Source organism: Anastrepha ludens, chromosome 2 (genome assembly GCF_028408465.1).
Source record: "Anastrepha ludens isolate Willacy chromosome 2, idAnaLude1.1, whole genome shotgun sequence".
NCBI classification, from domain to species: Eukaryota; Metazoa; Arthropoda; class Insecta; order Diptera; family Tephritidae; genus Anastrepha; species Anastrepha ludens.
This window is the reverse complement of record NC_071498.1, coordinates 114,131,014-114,151,600: the sequence shown is the minus strand read 5'-3', so window position 1 is coordinate 114,151,600 and position 20,587 is coordinate 114,131,014. Positions and strand designations below refer to the sequence as shown.

At 38.0% G+C, this 20,587-nt stretch overlaps 1 protein-coding gene across 7 annotated transcripts in view; it reads right to left on the bottom strand.

Moving 5' to 3' along the window:
* LOC128855135 (platelet binding protein GspB) overlaps positions 1–20,587 on the bottom strand; it is a 247,314-nt gene that overhangs the window by 110,002 nt on the left and 116,725 nt on the right. For all 7 annotated transcript variants that reach the window (XM_054089788.1, XM_054089789.1, XM_054089790.1 and 4 more), the window contains one exon: positions 7,047–7,080. The gene's annotated coding sequence lies outside the window, so the exon portion shown is untranslated. The remainder of the gene's footprint in view (positions 1–7,046; positions 7,081–20,587) is intronic.

Below are 20,587 nucleotides of genomic sequence, written 5' to 3'. Positions count from 1 at the left end.
CTGGGCACGGTGACGATATGAGAGATTTGGGCTTTTCAAAACACTCTGCTTGACAGTTTCAACAATTTCATTGGAGCGTCTTTTACGAACTGAAACACGTTGATGATTTGCTACAGACCCCGATTCTTCAAAATTTTTAGTCAGATTGCGTATGGTGTTATCAGAAGGCACTTTACGACAGCGGTATTTTCCACGGTATGCAGATCTAATGTTGGTCCTGAGCGCTTCCAATGTAGTGGGCAATAATTGTTGAGTTATTTGCACTTTGTTAGGAAACATGTGAAGGCACTTTACGACCGCGGTATTTTCGACGGTATGCACGTTGAGCAAGCACTATTGAACGACCATTTTCCAAATACATGGTCACAATTTCCGCGCGTTCTTTAGGTGTAAAGTTATTCATCGTTAAAATTGTACTGAATTGACGTTTCCAAATTATTTTTTCTCAAGTCCTTCTGACAATGGATAGCAAAGTTATTCAATACTTCCATACCGAAGCTCGAGATGGCGCACCCTGTAAATCTTCAAAATTTTGCGCCACCTTATTGTTATGTTTAGTTGGCTGTGTATAAGGTCCGATTTATCAAGGTGTAGGGTTTTTATTGGTATGTTTTTTATAAACAAAGATGTTGTTGATTACTTTTGTTTGTGTATAGAAAAAAAAGTTATTTCAAAGAGGAAACATAGCAAATCTGTGTCAAAATCTTCACTCAAATAGACCTAACTGCCTGACTCCATAGACAAGTAGCAGCACAATAACAGTTCGCATTTCTATTGAATAATTATGGACGAATGTGCTTTTACTAAGATCAGAATCAAGAGATTTCAATTTTAATTACTCTCCAAGCCAAGCACTTGAACTGGCATCAATATTCATTTCTCTCATATATGAGCAGATCATGGATATCCAATTTCATTCAAACTAGAATAAAAGTTCAGATATTAAGCGGCCAGCCGCAAACTCTATGCTGCCGGTAGTGCGGCGCGTCTGTTGTGCCCAAAGATTCGTGGTTGGGTTGTAACCCGGCGCCGTAGCTGTGATTGTGGCTGCGGACACAGTAATACCAATCTTCTTTTTGTTATTCCGCTCTCTTACCGTTTGCCGCTATTTCTATTATTACTACTGTGGGTGCTGTTATTGTTGCTATCCTGCCGTCCAGCCGTTGCCGTTGCCGTCGTTCTTTCTTATGGTTCCGATTTTTCTGCTTATTACTTTTATTATTGCTCCTCTTCACAATACCAAGTGCTTTTGTTCGGTTACCTTTAACTGCTTTCCCAGAATCCTCTATAGTTAGTTCCTCATCCTCGTCCTCTTCTTCAACGATATCGTCGTCGTCTACCAGCTCGTCGTCGATATCGTCGTCTTTCTCTTCTTCGTTGTCGTCCTCTTCGTCAACGTCACTGTCGCTGCGTATAACGGCATCACCTTCGGCTACAATCGAATCATCTTCTAGGCCAGTTGCTTCGTTATCGTCTTTTTCGTACATTTCAACGTTATTTTAAGAATTTTTGCGCTCTTTCTAATACAATTTTTGAAATATCTCGCCACCAGCGCACTACTTGTCACCTACTTAGAGTTTTCAAACTGTTGTAAGAAATTTCATTGAAATCGGTGCAGCTGTTTCGCATATTATTCAGTACAAGCTGCCAACCAGAACTTTAAAAATTTGGAATAAGCAAATGCGCTCAAAAGCCTTACTTATGGAAAAACCACACACAGACAGTCTAATTTATTTATATATGTATAAAAGCTTTGCTATTTGAATTCAACGCTATTCCATTTATTTTGAGTTTGTAACTGTACTTAAATATCTCTTCTCCGGTTGTTAAAAGTAGCGCCTGGGATCTTTTTCTTAGATAAGCAGAATATGAGCCTTATCGTCTCGGTAGTACAACATAAAAAATGTAAATGTGAAAATTTTAGCACAAAATACTTTAAAGCGAAATTGGTACACGGTGCGTATACGTAACATTGAATAAATCACTCGTAAAATGTTCGACAAACCACAATACTAATATAACTGAAATGTGGAAAGAGTACAGGAAGAAATAAATTAATTTTTCTTCGTGAGAGAGAAGAGTGCAAATGAAAAGATGAATGGACGGGCAGCAGCAAATCTATAACTCAATGACTATTGTTTAACTACCAACGAGTACTTACAGAAGCATTACCACAAACGAAAGTCAATTTGCAGTAAATTGGTAAAGCAGAGAAGCAGAAAAACTAACAAGTGTAGTTGCTTAGTAAGGAAGTTTTCTTTTTTCAATATGAATAACAGTTGCAAAGAAAGTGCATGCATAAATAATATATGTATGGGTGTGTGGTAAATATGGAAATTATGTAAATTATGCAAGAGGAGGTAAAGCAGAGCTGCTAGAGCTGCTAATTTAAACAGCTTTGAGCACTCGCTTACAAAATCAGTGTATGCACATCCATGCATTAGATATGTAAATATGGAAGCGTGTGCTTAGATTAGCAGCGACTTCATATTGCCTCCGTGTCGTCGTGCCTTAAATCATCCATCTATTCATCCAACCATCCGTCAATTTAGCAATGCACTTTGCAATCAGTTTCAAGGAAGGGACGAACATACTTATCTGCATGCACATAATGCTGTCTGCACTCTTTACTTGACACACAGACACACACTCGCATATATATGCTTTTGAGCGAGTATATGCACTTTTGCCTGCCACAAAGCGATTGGTGTGCACTAAGCCGCCGCGTGCCAGTTGTTGTATGTGCACACTATATAGTACATACATCGTCATGCAGAAGCAGATTTCGTTTGCACATTTTTCTTCGCTTCGTTTACGTTTTTATTGCTGCCTTTTTCGCATCTTTGCGAGAATTATGCTTCCTGGTTTTCGTTTAGCCGATTTACATAAAAAACTTCAAAACGTCGCTGCTGCTACTGGCGTTCATGTTGGACATGCATACACATGTACCTATATATGTTCGTATACAAGTATATTTATGTTAGTATGGCTGTTGCAATACGTGCCATATCTGCTTGTGTTTTCAGTCTTTTTATATATTACTTTGTTTTTTTTTCTCTTTCATTTTGACTTAATCAGATTTATTCCACATATTTCACAGCCAGTCATCCATCTACTGAGCCATCTACGTACAAGTACGAGTATCTACATACATTTCATGCGATTGCATCAGCGCGCTTAAACTTCGTTTTTTGTGTATACGCGAGTTCGCAGAAATACGTACATATGTATGTACGTGTATCTTGATAATTTGCATATCATTTGTGACGTTTGTTCGCACATTCATACTTACATACAATTTCGCATGCTCATCTTCATGTTAGTGGCTTCTAACGCTGGCATTAGAGAATAACAAAACCACCAACAACAACAACAACAACAACACAATAGAAAAAACTATAATTCCAACTCAACTTAATTACATATATGATCTTTGATTAATGTGGTTTATGGGGCGAATGTATGTTCCCCAGAATGCTGGCCACCTATCAAGTAGAATGCACACTCGCAAAAAAAAAAAACAAACAAAAAACATATAGAATTTATGTAATTGCGCACATGTATGTATGTGTATAATACGAGCATCAAATGCAATTTCTGTGTACATATTATACATACACACAGCCATTGACAAATACTTAAGAACGACACCCGGTTCTCTCCATTTGAGACTTTTTTCAATGAAATTTTTAATTATAAATTTATTATTTTTAATAATACATTTTTTATTATTTAATTCCATGAATTTAAACTATTTTTAATCTGCATCAATCTTTTAATCTAAGAAAAAGAACAAAAATTTTTTACCCCATGCACAGAAGTTAATACAATTAAAAGTTAATGCGAAAGTTAATTAATTAAGAACGAAGCAAAATAATAGCCAAATCATAAAAAATGTAGGCAAAGGGAAAAATATACATAGATACATTTTAGTTTGGGGAAAAAGAACTCCATTATCTTCTCGGTAGATGGCTGTAGTGACCGATATCTCGTAAAGTATCGATCAAACAATTTAAAATGTGTGCTCGTTGTCAAGGTTACATTTCACACTAAAAAAATTATTTTGCTGGTTTTGTTTGCATTGTCATTATTAAACCTTCACAACGTTCAACAGGAATTGATTCCTATGCTGCCCTGGCTTTTTCAAGTAACTGATCCAAATTTTAGATATTCTGCATACTGAGCGCAAAAATGTTTTATTGGTTTTAAGTTACGTGGCCAATTTAAAGCAAACTTCTCGTGTGAGCACTCTCTTCGAACATCTTTTTTGCCACACGAGAAGTTTGCTTCGGATCATTGTCTGGTTGCAATTTCCTAATCACCGGTAATTTCTCTTGCGCATAAGGTAGCATTACAGTTTGAAGTATCTAAACGTACTTGACTACATCCCTATTACCTCCGATACCGTTCCACGAAAAGTAACCTCGCACTATTATTGAGCCTGCCTCGTGCTTTATGATTGGTGAGCCGAATTTGGGATTATATGATGCACGTTTTGGCCACCGCACGTACTTCTTACCATCTGGACCAACTCTATTTCTCTTCGTTTATTTAACGCCAATGATTTTGAGTCTGGATATATGCCGTCAATTCGGCGTTATAGTTGCCACTTCTTCCGGGCCAATCAACCGCGCAGGGTTATGGTATACCCTCGCTAGGTCCGAGCGGAACTTTTTCCACACATTGGGCGGCAAGACATGGCAAACATGTTCACAGATGGCTCGACGTTGGAAGGGGGAAGTATTCTCGCAGGAGCCTCCCATCAAGATCAAATTCAGGCTTCCGGACCACTGTAGTGTTTTCGAAGCCGTGATAGCAGTAGAATTTATGGAAGTAGTGGATTGGTTGCTGGCTTCGGTAATCGCCGTTAAGGATGTAAATATTTACTGCGACAGTCAAGCGGCAATTAGGGAATGGGCTCGTTGTTTGTGCGTTCGATATTGGTTGGGGAATGTCTGGTTTCTCTCTCGATCGCAACCAAATACTTCGATATCAAGCTCATTTGGGTTACCGATCACAGCGGAATAGAGGGAAACTGCTGGGCGGATGAGCTGGTTGGACAGGAATCTTTGGAGATGGTTACGTCGCAGAACGGGGGGATTGGGGTTCCCTTGAGAACCTGTGGTCTGCTTCTGAAAGGATGGGCCTCGCGTAAACTCAGCGAGCGCTGAGTTAGTGCGCAAAGTCGCGAGATCCTTCTAGCCACGGGTAGATTGGGGACGCTCAAGGGAACTCCTTGGGCTAACAACACTCTTCATGGGAACCTATTTTGGGAATTTAACGATCATCCTATCAAGCACGAAAGACTACTAGTCACAGACTGCAAGAAAAATATTTCGCGATTTCTTGATTTCTTTTTTCTGGGGAAGTTCTCTGCTGTTATATGTTCAGAAAAATTTTATATTTCGAAGCATTAAAAACCATCGTTTTTAAAAAGTTTAATTGTGTTGAAATGGCACTGTTGGATAGTTCGGTCTTTTGCAACTCTATGCTCGCTTTTTGAAGAGCTGGGTTGCAATTTTTCTCTTTTGACATTATTGAATCACTTCAACTAAAGGAAAGTGCTGTAGAAATACTCCAGATACTTTACTTTTTTAGTTACTTAGCTGGTAACTACAATCGATAGTCGGTCTTGGCCGCTACCAAAATATTACGCAAATCGCCTCTGCATTGTGCGCGTTGATGCCAGCTAGAAACATAAAGGGCGGTCAAGTCATCGTCGACTTGGCTATCCTTCTTCGATGAGGATATCCTTCTTTGCCAGTTCCATCAGTACATTTCGGAAAGAGCACGTTCTTTGCTGGAACTTTCTTGTCCATTCGCTCACGTGACTTAGCCAGCGCAGGCGCTGAATTTTAATGCACTACGTCACTACGTCGATGTCGGTGTACAGCTCGTATAACTCGTGGTTCGGTCTTATTCGGTATGCATCATTCACGGAAATTGGACCATAGATCTTCCAAAGAATTTTTCTGTCGAAAGCTCCTAATGACCGCCCATCGGTATTCGTCAATGTCCAGAGCTCAGCGCCATACAGTAAAACTGGGAGGATGAGTGATTGATCGAGCGTTTTTTTGTGCATCGAGAGGGAGCTCTGCTTTTCAATTGCCCTTCCAACCCAAAGCAGCACCTGTTGGCAAGAGTTATTCTTCGCTGGATCTCTTGGCTCACGTTGTTGTTGGTGTTAATGCTGGATCCAAGGTAGACAAAGTCCTTGAATACGCCGAACTCGTAATTGTCAATCGCAGCCTGCTGTCCAATACGCGTAGACTTTTCGATTGTTACTCACTTACCATTTGCAGTGTCAAGCAGAAAACAATTCACATAATTTTGTGAATCTCATCGTTCTTAAGTATATTTCCTACAAAAATAACAGTGCTCCCACTAAAACGCAAAAAATGTATGCGAACCCTTCAAGAGAAATAGATAAATTAACGCAAAAAGTGCGCAAACAGTGCGGTTACGGCTCCGTGCACAATGAAAGGTTGGCATATATGGTTGCCAACGCTTCGTTCTTAAGTATTTTTCAACGGCTGTAAATGCATACCATGTTTGACTCTACAAATGTTTTCTGGTGCATTACCAGTGCGCTATTTGCTTACATTTTTGCTCCAAAGTTCTATGTAATTAACTTTCAATGAGATTCATATCCAGTAAGCGCACACATACACATACACACATAATTGTAAGTGCTTACGTACATATCCATCTGGTGTAATTCGAATAGTTAGCACACCATTTAAGCGAAATATGAATTTATACCTGGAAACTGCAAGTTTTGCAATTAAAATTTATTTTTTCGTTTATGCACATAAAAACCTGCATTAGCATACAAACATACTGGCACCTTCACATATGAACACTTGTGAATAAGCATTAATTTGCCCGATTTGGAAAAGTGAGCGTCATTCCCGATTTGTGTCAGTGATGTACAATCCATGACCCTACACATACAGACTGTGTAGAGCTGTATTTTATAATTAGAGTGAATTAAAAGTGATGAAAGTGAAATGCAAACAAGTTATTAACTTAATAAATTCACTTACCTTCTCAGTTTGCATTCGTTATTTGTTTGTGGCGCTGGAATTAGAATAAAAAAGTGTTTGAGATTAGCTGGCTGATCAAAAATAAATTGCAAGCGCTTAAAATAAAAGTTTATATTAATCAGTAAGAATATAAGTGACACCAAAATGTGAATTTATGCTTCATTCTGCTATTCAATATCCTTTGGAGCTTTATGGGAGCCTCTAAATTCAGTTCATACAAATATCTATCAATACTTTTCGAAAATAAAAAATGGAAAAAAAGGAAATTTGAGTGGGCTTTGGTATCTTAATTTTGTCTGGCATATCCCACTTGCACACTCAGAGAAACATGAGCAAGACATGAGTGAATTGTAGTCCAAGTCATGACACGGGAAAGATAATGAGAAGGCTTTAGTAGGGCCCTTCCATTGGGATCAGCTTGAAGGTACATTGCGACGCTTCGGCCAATTTGCACAAGTTCCTAATACCCCAGTTGGTTTGATAGCGCTTTACTAGATCAGTATTTTCCATCGGTTTTCTGTGCGGATTTGAATACGAGGGTTGCTATTTACATTTCTGGCTTTGGACACTTCTAAATGGTCTTTCAAAATACGCGTCAAGATGTTATCGCAAACGAAACATATTCAAATTTAGATTCTTTCATTCAAATTATTTCCTTAAATTCTATTTTTATACCAAATACGGCTCTTAACTATTATTACATGAGCTGAAAAGTCCGTCAAACTGTACCTAACGTTCTTAAATGTCGGAATATAAAGACCCCAAAGGTTACAATCTACTTTTGGACAGAGATGCACCAGCAATGGAGCGATTATTGACTAAAAGACTATAAGAAGCTGCAGAAAAGATTAAAAAGCCCGTAGGTGAGTGGACAGCACGCAAGCCGCTTAAAAAATCGGTCTGGAGGCCGCCACCAAGCCACAAAAGCCAAACGGGAATGCGGCTTAACCGTTTTCAATCGGATGGGAAGTAGTATTATTGGTACGGACCGCATGGAAAGCTGCAAAAGCATCAAGCAAAACAGCAAACAAACAATGATGCCTGGCGGTGGTAGCTTTAGGTGGTGACTTATTGGTCCGTTGGTACAAATATTCGGGATAATGAAAAAAGTATACAATTTGAATATCTTACAGACCAATTTGTCGGATTTGGTTGACCTAAGCCCTCATCCAACACAAGAGGTAATATTTCAGCAACACGGTTGTTCAAGAGTGGATAAAAAATCAGAACTGCCAATTTTTAGAATGACCAGTGCAAAATCTTGATTTAAGCCCGAATGTAAATTTATGGCTATTCCCAAAGAACATCGAGTAATTATGAATTATCAAGAGTTCAGAAGGAATGGCGTGATTTTCCACAATCAGCTATTGAAAAACTGGTCGACAGCTTGCCAAGACGTATAAACAGTGTCATTCGCTAAGGTTAAAGGTCTATGGCTAAAATATTATTATAATATTAAGTTTTATTTAATAAAAGTTATCGCCGAGCATGTAAAATTGCCTAAATAGGTTTTTCTGTTATTTTTTATCTTTTTTTATTTTTAAATATTTTGTAAACTTGAATTAGTACATTTGATTTCTTAATATTTAATCTGAACATTTGATGACATTATTTTCAAAAATGACTCTACAGAAATCAAAAATGCATGAATGTGGCAAACAGTTAACCAGTTCTAACTAGAAAAATCTATATCGTTTTCAAACAAGCGTGTGGCGCTCGAAATAAAGCGTAAGAAATAAAAATAATAGTTTGAAATTGGGGGTCCAAAGTTTTATGCCGCCTCCAAACAGCAGATGGTTTTTTGTGAGGAGTTTTTTTAAGGCAAAAATACATTTGGAGGTTAGCTGTTGCCTGCCGAGGAGCGGCCGCTAATGTTTTCTATGATTTGGTGTTTCATGCCCGTGGATTCGAACTTGAGCACTACCGAATTGTAGTTGCGTATCAACTCATTTAACTCCAGCTACACGTGTCGCAATCAGACTGAGAACTTTGAGTGCATCTCTTTGGCGACTGATCAATACGCACCCCTGCTTTGTCCGAGCGGACCATTCTCCCCACATATTCCTTTAATGGAAGAGTGGGCGAGGGCAGTATTTGGTGGCAGAGCCTGGTAAACCTTTTCGCAGATGACTCGAAATTGGATAGAAGTGTTGGTAGAGGAGTATTCTGCCACCCGTTTAGACTCTAGTTCAGGTTACCGGACCACTGCAATGTATTCCAAGCAAAGGCAGCAGCAATTAAAGAAGCAGCTGATTGGCTGCCCACTTGTGCTATAACTGTCATGGAGTAGATTCGACAGCCAAGTGGCAATTAGATCTCTGGACTTGAAACTGGTTAGGGAATGCCTGAATTCATATTCGATCGCATCCGAATTCTTCAATATAAGGCTCATCTGGGTACCTGGTCATAGTGACTTTTCAGGAGCTGGCTAGACAGAGGACCTGAGAGGTAGTTACCTCAAGAAACGACAAGGCTGGAATCCCCTTGACTACCTAAGGTCTGCTCCTGGAGTGGTGTTCCTTGCATCAACACGCTGCGAACACTACGGATCTACACAAACTTGTAATGTCGCGAAATCCTTCTGGCCACGAGTAGATCGGACACGTTCGAGGGATCTCCTGAGGTTAACAAAATCTCAGCTTTCGAATTTCGTGGGTTCCCTTACAGAACATTGGCCTCAAGGCATGCATGCTGTGAAACTCGGCATCAGTTGTATGGAGGATGAGGTAGAATCATCTCAGCAATTTCTCCTTACCTGCTTTGCATTCGCAAGGCTAAGATTTAAGTATCTTGACGTTCATTTCTTTGCTACACCATAGCAGGTATTGATAGTAAAAACCTGATGAATTTCATCAGTAGTACGAACCAGCTTACGCCGCCTGAAATCAGCCACCGTTCGGGTGTCTTCACTAAATACTAATTGCTTTACTAGTTACACAAAACAAATCAGAATTTAACACCAAGAAACCATTAATAAAATTGTTGTTTACCCGTTTAAATTTACATGATCACAAAGCAGTTGGTTGAAAAGCAATCGGAAAATAGAACAAACGCCAAAGCAAAGACATTGATTTCATTTGGTACAAATGTAAGCATGTCGAAAAACAATTAAGTGCAATTAAAAGTCAATAAGCTACAATAGAGCAAATTAAATGAAACAAGAAAAAGAAAAAGAAAGAAAAATATGCGTGAAAAATATAAGAACAACACGAAAGAATGTAATGACCAAGCGACAGCAAACTAAGTAGTTAAAGCGACTAAAATGCCCGAAGAAATTGGTGGAATATGCAAACAAAAAAACAACTTTCAGTTAAGTGGAAAATAAAAAGCTGTAAATCATGTTCGGTTTGCACTTTTGTTTCATGCTTAATAGCCGCAGATATGGGCGCCTCACATACAAAGGTAGGTATGCTGTGGTATGCACGATTGTTGTGATACCATCAAGAAGCCAAAATAAAAAAGCAATGCAAGAATATGTTGCAAGTGTTTTAGATTGTGTGGATTTGATGATTGTAAGTTCAGCTTATTTTTAATGGGTGCATACATTTTCATATACTTTTTGCTACAACTCCGCTCGAGCGCATTCGATACGTATTTTACACATTTCCATGAGAGCCAGCCATGAGTTGGTTGAGTGGCGGGTGATTGTTGAATTGCAGGTGGCCAGTCAGCCCAGACAGTGCGAAGTGGCTAGTTGTGAGTATACAAGTAATAACAAGTGGTTTAAATGGCGTTTTACAAAATTGAAAGTTTAATTATGCCTTAAACAGTTCGCTCGCCAATTTCAACACTTTTGCTGTTTATGGTTCTTTCGCTTCCTTTCTCCTTTTACCGGGTTCTCTATTGTATTGATAAACGATTTAATTTACTATTCTTTCTTAACTCTTTCTTTTTTTAAATTGAAAATTTCTTATTGTTGTTATTTTTTCTGTTTTCTTTTGTTTCACTATTTCTGCGCTCTAATTGCATTTAATACGAAATTGTGATTTATTCTGTCTTTATTACTCAAATCATTCGTTCGTTTGTTCGTTCGACTGCCAGTCCGTCCACTAATTCTGCATTGCCGCCGCTGTCGTTGTCCGCTTTTGTTGTTGTCCTAGAAAGAGGTCGTACGTGTTAACCTTGATTTTGTGCAGCAGTGTACTGTAATTTACGAGTAGACGTGGTTTTTATGCTTTTACCATTATCTTTCCATACGCCACGTTGTGGTTCTGTGAGGCAGACAAGCGAACGAGTTTAATATCCAGTTTTCAGCTTCAAGAATTTTCTTACGCATATTCGTTATTTTATGGACTCGCTGTTTTAATAGTAATTCACTATAATCGTATTACGGGTCGCTAAAGTGTATCTGTTGTTTAGCAAATTTTGGCCTCATGCAACAATGAAGTAAATAATTTAGCAGCTAATTTTTTACTTGTTTTCTAATGTCCATTATGCGCTATTGAATTGTTTTTTTAACTGCTTTGTAAAGTATTTATTGCATGCATTCTTCTTTCTCGTTAAAAAAAAATTCAGTTCTAGTTGTTATATATCTGCTAATACCCTGAAGTGTGTCGGTGAGATTAAAGATCTACGCGAAGTGTTTGATGAAAAATTGTCTACTATTAACTATTTGTAAGAACTAGCACCTCTAAATATTCATACCCATATACCTCTAAGTTATATACCTCTCAGTTATTCGTTCGCACTCGAGATTGTAAAAGACTTAGTTTATTTAGCAACCAGCATTAGCAATATCAGCCTTCAAATCCAACGTAGAATCTCTCTTTCCAACAAGTGCTACTTTGGACTAAGAAGGCAATTGAGTATTAAAGTCCTCTCTCGACGAACAGAACTAACACCCTACAAAACTCTCATCTTGGTCGCCCTGTCCTATGGCGCAGAAGCTCGTACGATGACAACATCCGATGAGCCGTTCCTAGGAGTGTTACAGATTCTAAAATTCTGCGCAAGAGTTTGTTGATCTTTGCATGTTGGTGACGGCGAGTACTTCAGGCCATGGAACAGTAAGCTGTATGAGCTTTACGACAAAATAGACATAGTGCAACGAATAAAAATCCAGCGGCTGCGTTGACTTGGTCGTATTGTTCGAATGAATACCAACGCTCTGGCTCTGAAAGTAGTTATTGCAGTACCAGCTGGTGGGGGCAGAGGAAGAGGGCGGCCACCTCTGCATTGGAAAGATCAGGCGTAGAAGGACGTAAGCTCACTTGGCGTGTCCAACTGATAACGGTTATTACGAAAAAGAAACAGGGAAAATTACTTAAGCTGGTATCACGCCAATGAAGAAGAAAAGATTCGGTCGCATTTGGCGTACGATGCGATATTTATTTGGCGACCGCCTAATCAGATGGCTATAAATAAGATTGAACGTGTGAACAATTTTTTCTCCAATTCGCACTTCGCTCATAAAATTTGTCGCGTTCCATGCTGACGCATTCTTCTCAACTATTGATCTTAAATCTTAAATCTCTTGATAGCCGTAGATCTATATTGCGTCTATCTTTTATTTACGATGTTATTAAAAGTGGTGCTGAATGTCCTTACTTGCTACAAAGGATTAGATTCAAGGCTCCCCAACCGACCCCTTTGAAATTTTTTTCCATTTTATTGTAGGAAAGTGAGACCTCAATGTGCAACTGGTGCTTCTATTTATCAAGGATGATAGATTACAAGGTTTGTCCATCCGAAGCAAAATTGTGATAGTAACTTCGGCTGCAACGGCATATCGCATTCGGCAACATAATTGTGCTCGCTCATTTCACATGTTTTCTCAATTTACTTCGCATGGCTAGTCCTTGTCATCTATAAACTTTGGCATCCCTGTTACATTAGCAAATCAGCTTATTCCTTCAAAATAGTGAAATAGTCAACGGTGTGATGTCGGCTACACCTTCTGTATTCTCTCCACTGTTGCTATTTAGGGAATTTAATACCCTAACCAATGTTGTACCACTTAATTTTTCTCTGCCAAAAGATAGTTTTATTCCAAATAACTTGAATCCTTGTTTTTAATAATTTCTTATTTCAAATATTTTGAATATTACGAATTATTTGCAATGGTTTAAGGTTATTTGTACCCTATACAGTCTGTAAAGTTGTTAAATCGTAGGTCTAATAAATAAATACATAGATAAATAAAAATAAAAATATAAAATACATTTTCTACCATTATAAATAGTATAGGGTCATTTAATAAGAAGTGTTATTTTGTTATTCAAAGAATAATGCTATTTTTTAATGTAAATGATCGGATGTTTATTTCATTATAAAGAGGAAGGTATGCCGTTAATAGGGGAAAATAACATCAGGCATATGACCACCATGACCACGCTTACAGGGCAATATCCTTTTCATGAAATTTTCCATAACCGAATTGCAAAGTGGCTGCTCTATGTCCTCGATAGCCTCACGAATTCTATCTTTGAGGTCTTGAATCGACCCTGGGCTGTTGGCGTAGACCTTCTCTTTCCCGTGGTCCCAAAGAAAAAAGTCTCTAGGTGTTAAATCACAAGATCTCGGTGGCAAATTGTGACCACCTCTTCGAGAGATAACACGGTCCGGAAACTTTTGCCGTAAAAGATCAATGGTTTCGTTGCATATGTGGCACGTAGCGCCGTCTTGTTGACAATAAACGTTGTCCAGATCAATACGATCCAATTCCGGTCATAAAAAATCGCTAATCATCTCTCCATAGCAATAGATAACACCTGTTATTGGAAAACCCAATATTTCTAATCACACACCGATTTAACTCATCATCTTTGCCTGTTTTTTTCTTCCAAGCAACCATAAAACCTAATCTAACCTATAAACCTCGTTTATGTGACAGCAATGACACAGTTCTCCAATTGTTTGAGCGTTGCATTCCTTCAGCTAAGCTAAACAGTAAGTAATGAACATTATGTGATCTTACTGAAGCGTTTGAGGGAGAATGCTCGTCGCAAAAGGTTATAATTGTAGAAAAACAATTCGTGATTCCTTCATCGCGAATATTTAGTGTCACACATAAAGCTGATAAGCGACTATTTAATAAAAATAATAATAGTAACAATAATCTCGTTCCACTGGCTTCGTATTCATGTGGTGCGGCCTCGTACGATTTTTTCTCGTCCCCACACCTCAAGTTACTACTTCCCGCAAAATGTTTTAAGACGATAAAGGACGAATTCACAGCACCAGCTGAAGGTGACTCTTATTTAAAAAAAAATTAATATCAATGAATATTTTAACCGTTTTCCTCTATTTGGTTCCGCCTAACGCCGAACCATTTTTAACAGAAGTTTTGGTTGGATAAAGCAATATGAATTCATCACCTAAAGCACAGTGAGCAACGATCAATGGCATTATTAAATAGTTTTCCTTTTTTCATTCAGGCTTCTCCCTTTTAAAATTTATCTTAACTAATTTCCAAAAACAATATCGATTAGGTGGCTGTCTTTATTGGCCAAATAAAACCGAGTTCTTTTATTTGGAATTTTCGCACGCTTGCTTACTAAATACTTATGCACTTTACAACTCGTAAACACTATTAGTATTCTCTGTAATCAAAATATCGTCTTCGCTCGCGTCATGGTCGCCCTGTTTGCGGTGGTGGCGGCGGCGCTACGTGAGCTGAATTGAGGTTAATTGACGTTTTGCATAACTGCAGATTGAGTGCAGAAATCGAGTTTGTCGAAATATACAATAAATTTTATTGCACAGTCCACCACAGAGTATACTTCACTACCTCACCATTATCGCATTAAAGCCAAATACAAAGTTGATGATTCAGACCGTTTTCGATATGCTTACAAATTGTAATTTATGAAGGGATGCCAAGGGCAATGTACGCTTGCGACAGCTAAATAAATCGAACAGTCAGCGAACTAAAGCTTCGAATTTCAATAAATGTGTTAGAGAAAAAATGATTAAATTGCAAAAACTTGTTAAACATTAGCACCAGTTTAATAAATCATAAATCAAGCAATTTCCCAATGCTTAAAATAGCAAACGTGTTATGAATAAATAATAGCGAATGAATATTTTTGTAGCCTGTAATACGACCTGAACAGACAAATGGGGCCTTGTCACTTATGCGAAAATCGGAATCAATTATTTTACAAGGAACTACAAATCAGTAGGTGAATGCACTTTCTTGAATCCCGCCATATAGCTAAGCTCTTGAGAATCATATCTCAGACAACTCTTGAAAAATAATAAAAAAACTAAGAATAGTCTAAAATAATATACAAACCCGCCTTACTCCATGCTTCTTAGGATATTTGGTTCTACGTTATCGGATTATGACCCGGATTTATATCCAGCCAAGGACTGTCTCTGCAGTCACATTAACTAAACTTTTATGGGGAATATTTTATACTGCTACAACAACAACGAGATTTGTCATCGGAAGAGCAGGACTTAAGGTTTTTCCGAAACTTTTTTAGGTAGATTTATATGAAACACAATCAGCTGAGTTAACAGCTTTAGAGCAGCTGAAGTTTTGCTATGCCTTTCAATGAACCTTCAGTTGAGTCGATGAAAAACCTGGAACGATAACCACAAGCATTTGTTATTTGCTTCGATAATACATTTACGAATTCGAAGCCTCATGCATGAAACACCAAATGATAGAAAAGGTTCTTCTAACAGCGGTCGCCCCAGAAAAATCATCTACCCTTTGGAGTCGGCATAGGAGCATCTATTTGTGAAAAATATTAAGACGTACACCACTAATAGGAAAAGAAGTTCGGCCAAACATCCAATAAGGGCAGCAAGCGCCAATTATATACATATTAAAATATGTACAAGTATTACTAAAAAGAAATCCATTATTTTCTCGGTAGATGGCTTAAGTGATCGATATCTCGTAAGGTATCAGTCAAACAATTTAAAGTTTGCGCTCGTTGTCAAGGCGACATTTCAAACTAAAAAAATTGTTTGCTGCTTTTGGCTCGTTCTATCCAGTTTCATTCATCAACGTAATTTCCATCAAGAGCAACGCAATCATTCCAGCGTGGCTCTAACATTTTATTACCACTTTTGTAGAACTATTTATTTTTAGCCTTAAATCATAATAGGCCACAGTTTCAGCGACAATCTCATCATACGAGCGAAATTTCTTACCGGCGAGCAGTTTTTCAGGACTGCGAACAGCCCGTAGTACATGGGAGCCAATTTTGGCGCATGCGGTGGATGTGAGAGCAATTCGAAATTCAATCCATTGGGTTTCCATTGGTTTGAATCATCAATACGTTCTTGTTTTTGGTCAGAAGTGTGCAAACGCGGCACCAGCTTTGAATAAAGTTTTTTCATAGTCAAACGCGCAATATATAGCCAACACGTTTTTTGATATATTTACGATGTCAGCTAACTCACGTAACTTCACTTTTCGATCATTCAAATGAGTTTGTGGATGCTTTTGATGTTTTCTGGTGTTACCGCCTAATTTGAACGTCCACTGCGTTGTGCATCGTCGGAGTCTCTGCGACCACGTTTGAAGTCAGCAAACCATCGTTTTATTGTTGTTTCTGATGGAGCGGAGTCCCCATAACACTGTTCGAGCCATTGCTTCACTTGAACGGTATTTTCTCCCATCAAGAAACAGTGTAGAATTAAAACACGAAATGCCTTTTGAATCATTGTTTTGAAAATAACAAAAGTAGCGTCACTCTTAGCACAACAACTCACGAACTAATCAATAGAATATCACGAAATTTTAAAAGCTGGCTTTCTTAGGTTCTGAAAAAGAGATGAATATAATAAAACGAGTGTCATCTATGTGTTAGGACCGGGACTTTTCAGCCCAGTGTTCTGTATATGTAAAGTTTGAAAATTTAAAATCACAATATAAAACAAAAATATTGTTGGAATGATTTTGTTTACAATCTTTTACATAATTTCAAAAAATTTATTTTTTGATAATGATATACGGCATGTGCCCACCGCGGTCCATGATCAATTCGATCAGTATAACTTTTGACTACATTTCCAATAAATCTGGCGTCAATGGTGGCTTGAATATTGGCTTCCAATGCCGATTCATGATGACTTTTCTGAACTGAAATATCGACATAGTTTGCCACTCTCAGCTGTCAAATCATAGTTATCGATATCGATAGTTCTCATGCAGCTAAAAGACCAAAAAACCAGCGGTATTTCAATATTTTAAATGATATTTCCTGGCGCGCCTATTTTCCTAAGCTGGAGCAATAAATTAATGAAGTGTCAGCTTCACCTTTAAACTATTCAGTAGCACTTACCCATGAAGCTAATTGACTCTCACGACATTTTTAACCTTATGCTAAACAATGAATTGTGTTTATGATGTAGCAGCGGCGGATGTAATTAGAAAATTAATAAACCATAACCTTGCAACGGCTGGCAAGTATTTGACAAGAAGCGACAATTTATGTGTAAGCCGTACTGCCTCTTTTTATGTAGTTTCCATCTAAACTCTTTTTTTACTACCATATTTACGCTCCTATCAAACAAAAAATGCTAGGTAAGTTCACTTCTTAGGGCTTTTGCTTCCAGGAACTATTGTAAAAGCCTGTAATTTGGTCATTTCATAAGAAGACAGACATGTAAATATAACTCAAATTTTTAAGTCCGAGTGTGCATAATGAATGAAGGATACTAAAATACCAAAAATAACAAACAATCTAACAAAACTTTACTATGTGCAATCAAAGCATAGACAAATTACCAGCAGTGATTCTTCATGTGACAAGAAGCAAAGTGTAAAGTAACAGAGTGTAGAGAGAAAAAACAAAACAAAAAAACACGTATAATGAATTGTACAAACAAACAGAGGTACACAGAGGACAAGCTGACGCACATAGGAGTACGAGTAGGTCCCATACTGATCATACAAAAATAAGAAAACATAAAAAATATTACATAGAATCCGCATTACACCGGCACCTCAACCACCGCTGAAGGTCATTACTGTTGGCGAGGAAAAAAATGCAAGACAAGTATTTTTAATAAACCGACCAACAAAACCGTTGTAGACACTACATAAAAAGAGGGGCTTACTCAAAAGAAAAAACATTCTTCTTAACCTACTGCCATTGGTAGTAATTTACTTTATACGCATACCAAATAAAGCTACACAACTGCGCTTTGATCTAGCAACGATTGTAATGAAGTTGAGTCGCCGCGTCGTTGAGTCGTCAAGTCGTCAACAATCAAGCTTGACGGTGAAGAACCGCATTGATGCATAAATTAAATGCGATTACAGAATGGTGAATGGTACCAAAGCGAACAAACAAAACCAGCTATGGTAATAACGCTTGCAGAGGTAAAAGCAGCTGAAATAACTTGAAGTTGGAACCGGCAGCAATGACAAACCAAAATGTAATTCTTCACAACAATGGCTGCGTGCAGCATTTAAACATACATACATACTTTCATACATAATTACATACACAAACATAAATCGGCTGATGGCTGCGCATGCGCAAAACCGCTGCTTTTAATTAGTGGAATTCTTTGCAAATGCTAAAGGCGCATTTGGTAAAGGTTAAATGCGATAAGTTAGCTGAGAATACATTTATATTATACAGAAGTAAATAGATCTATGAACATATATATATAAACATACATAGTTGTGCTGATTTCTTTTACAGGCATTGATGAAAAATCTTCGCACAGTGGGTTCGAATTATTCAATACACAGGGTTACCGCGCGAAGTCGTTCTAGAGGCGTAAGCACAGTTTAGCTTAGGCCATTTCTGATTACTTTGGTAGTGTGGCATGATGTCCAAAACAGTTTTCGAGATACTCGATTTAAAAATTATTTAAAAAAATATGTTTTTTTTTGTTGTACGCCCACTTATTTTTAAATGTTAAATTTGTTTCTTCTTTTAGTTAAACTGTATGCCAATTAATGAAAAATATCAATCAATTCTACGGAACTTTTTAGCCATTGTGTTAAAGCATCTTCGGAAATTCAGTTTACTTGTGATATAGTCAAGCACTTTCAGAGCCGGTTAGGTGTCTCAAAATTTGAAAAAGGGTTCTCACGAGAGCTTTTGATTATGAGTTTCTGTGTCGGTTCCAAATCAAAATATGTGAATATTTTTATGTTAATGAATTTTCCCACAATACAATTTAACAAAAAAGCAAATCCATAAAAACGAATTCATTAAAATTTCGATCGTTTCTTTGACACACAGTGTGCTGCACAAATCTCTTCTGTAGGCGTTTTCTGTCAAATTCTTGGATGCCAAGAGGGGATTAAAAATCAAAACTGTGTCAATTGATTCCCGTTGCGGCAGCAAAGAAGTCGAATAGGCATTGCTGCCACACAGAGGCCGAAAGAATGTCAAAAGCATTAGTTCACAGTTTATTGGCAATTTTAAATATTTATGAAGTTGATCCGAAACCAGTTCGCTTGCATTACAGGAAAAACGCATAACATGGACTTTCACATAAGCATGCACCCAGCAATCAAGCGCGAGCATAAGAACCCAGCTGGAAACCGAGTACCAATGTGAGTACATATGTACGAGTATGTATGCATGTATGTGACTCTCTGCAGGCAGGTCAGCTGAATTGGGAAAATATTATATGTTTTGCCGTTGATAACATGAAATCACTCATAACCTGATTTTATCACTTTCTACAGGTATACTACGTTAAAATTACTCCCTGTTTTCTGCTCTAAGTCAAATAAAGTAGATAAGACATCTATGGACTCAAGCAGTGATTGGCTAGTCAAGCTAACAGTAGTTACAGCTGAATTTCCCGATGACCTATATGTGAAGTCTTTTAAGAAGTTTAGTCATTGAATTTCCTGAGAACTAAAACGAGTGAGGCTGGCTAGGCTTAGGGAGAGAGATGTGGTTGCAAAAAGGAGTTCCAAGAATTAATCAGAGCTTTGGAGTGAACACATTTATTTAGTTATTTTGAACGCTTGATGAGGCTCTCCTCTAACCTTTTAAGTTCCTGTTTATTTTTTGATCAGTCACTTGAGAATTGGAATTGAAACAACGAGTGGAATAAGAAGCACAGACCGCGGCGGGCCTGATTAGAAAATTTGTAAAATAATGGCATACCTCTCTTGCCAACAAGTTCTACTTTCGACTAAGTAAGCAATTGAGTAGTAAAGTCCTCTTTCGACGAACAAAACTAACACTTTACAGTGCTCTGTTTGAGAGGAATATTTTGCGGAAGATTTTTGGTATTTTTCAGATTGGCGACGGCGAATATCGTAAGCTAAAGAACAATGAGCGAAATGAGCTTTACGACGACAGAGACATAGTACAGCGTCTAAAGATCCAGTGGATTCATGGGCTGAGTTATGCCATCCGAATGGATACAAACGCTCCGTCTCTGAAAGTATTTGATGCCGTAATAGCTGGTGGTAGCAAAAGAAGATTAAGGCCTCCTTTGCGTTGGAAAGAGCAGGTGAAGAAGGACTTGGCTTCACTTGGTGTGTCCAACTGTCGGCGGTTAGCACGAGAAAGAAGTAACTGGCGAGCTTTGTTAAACTCGACCAAAATGGCGTAAGTGGTTATCGCGTCAATCAAATAGAAGAATTAAACGCATTT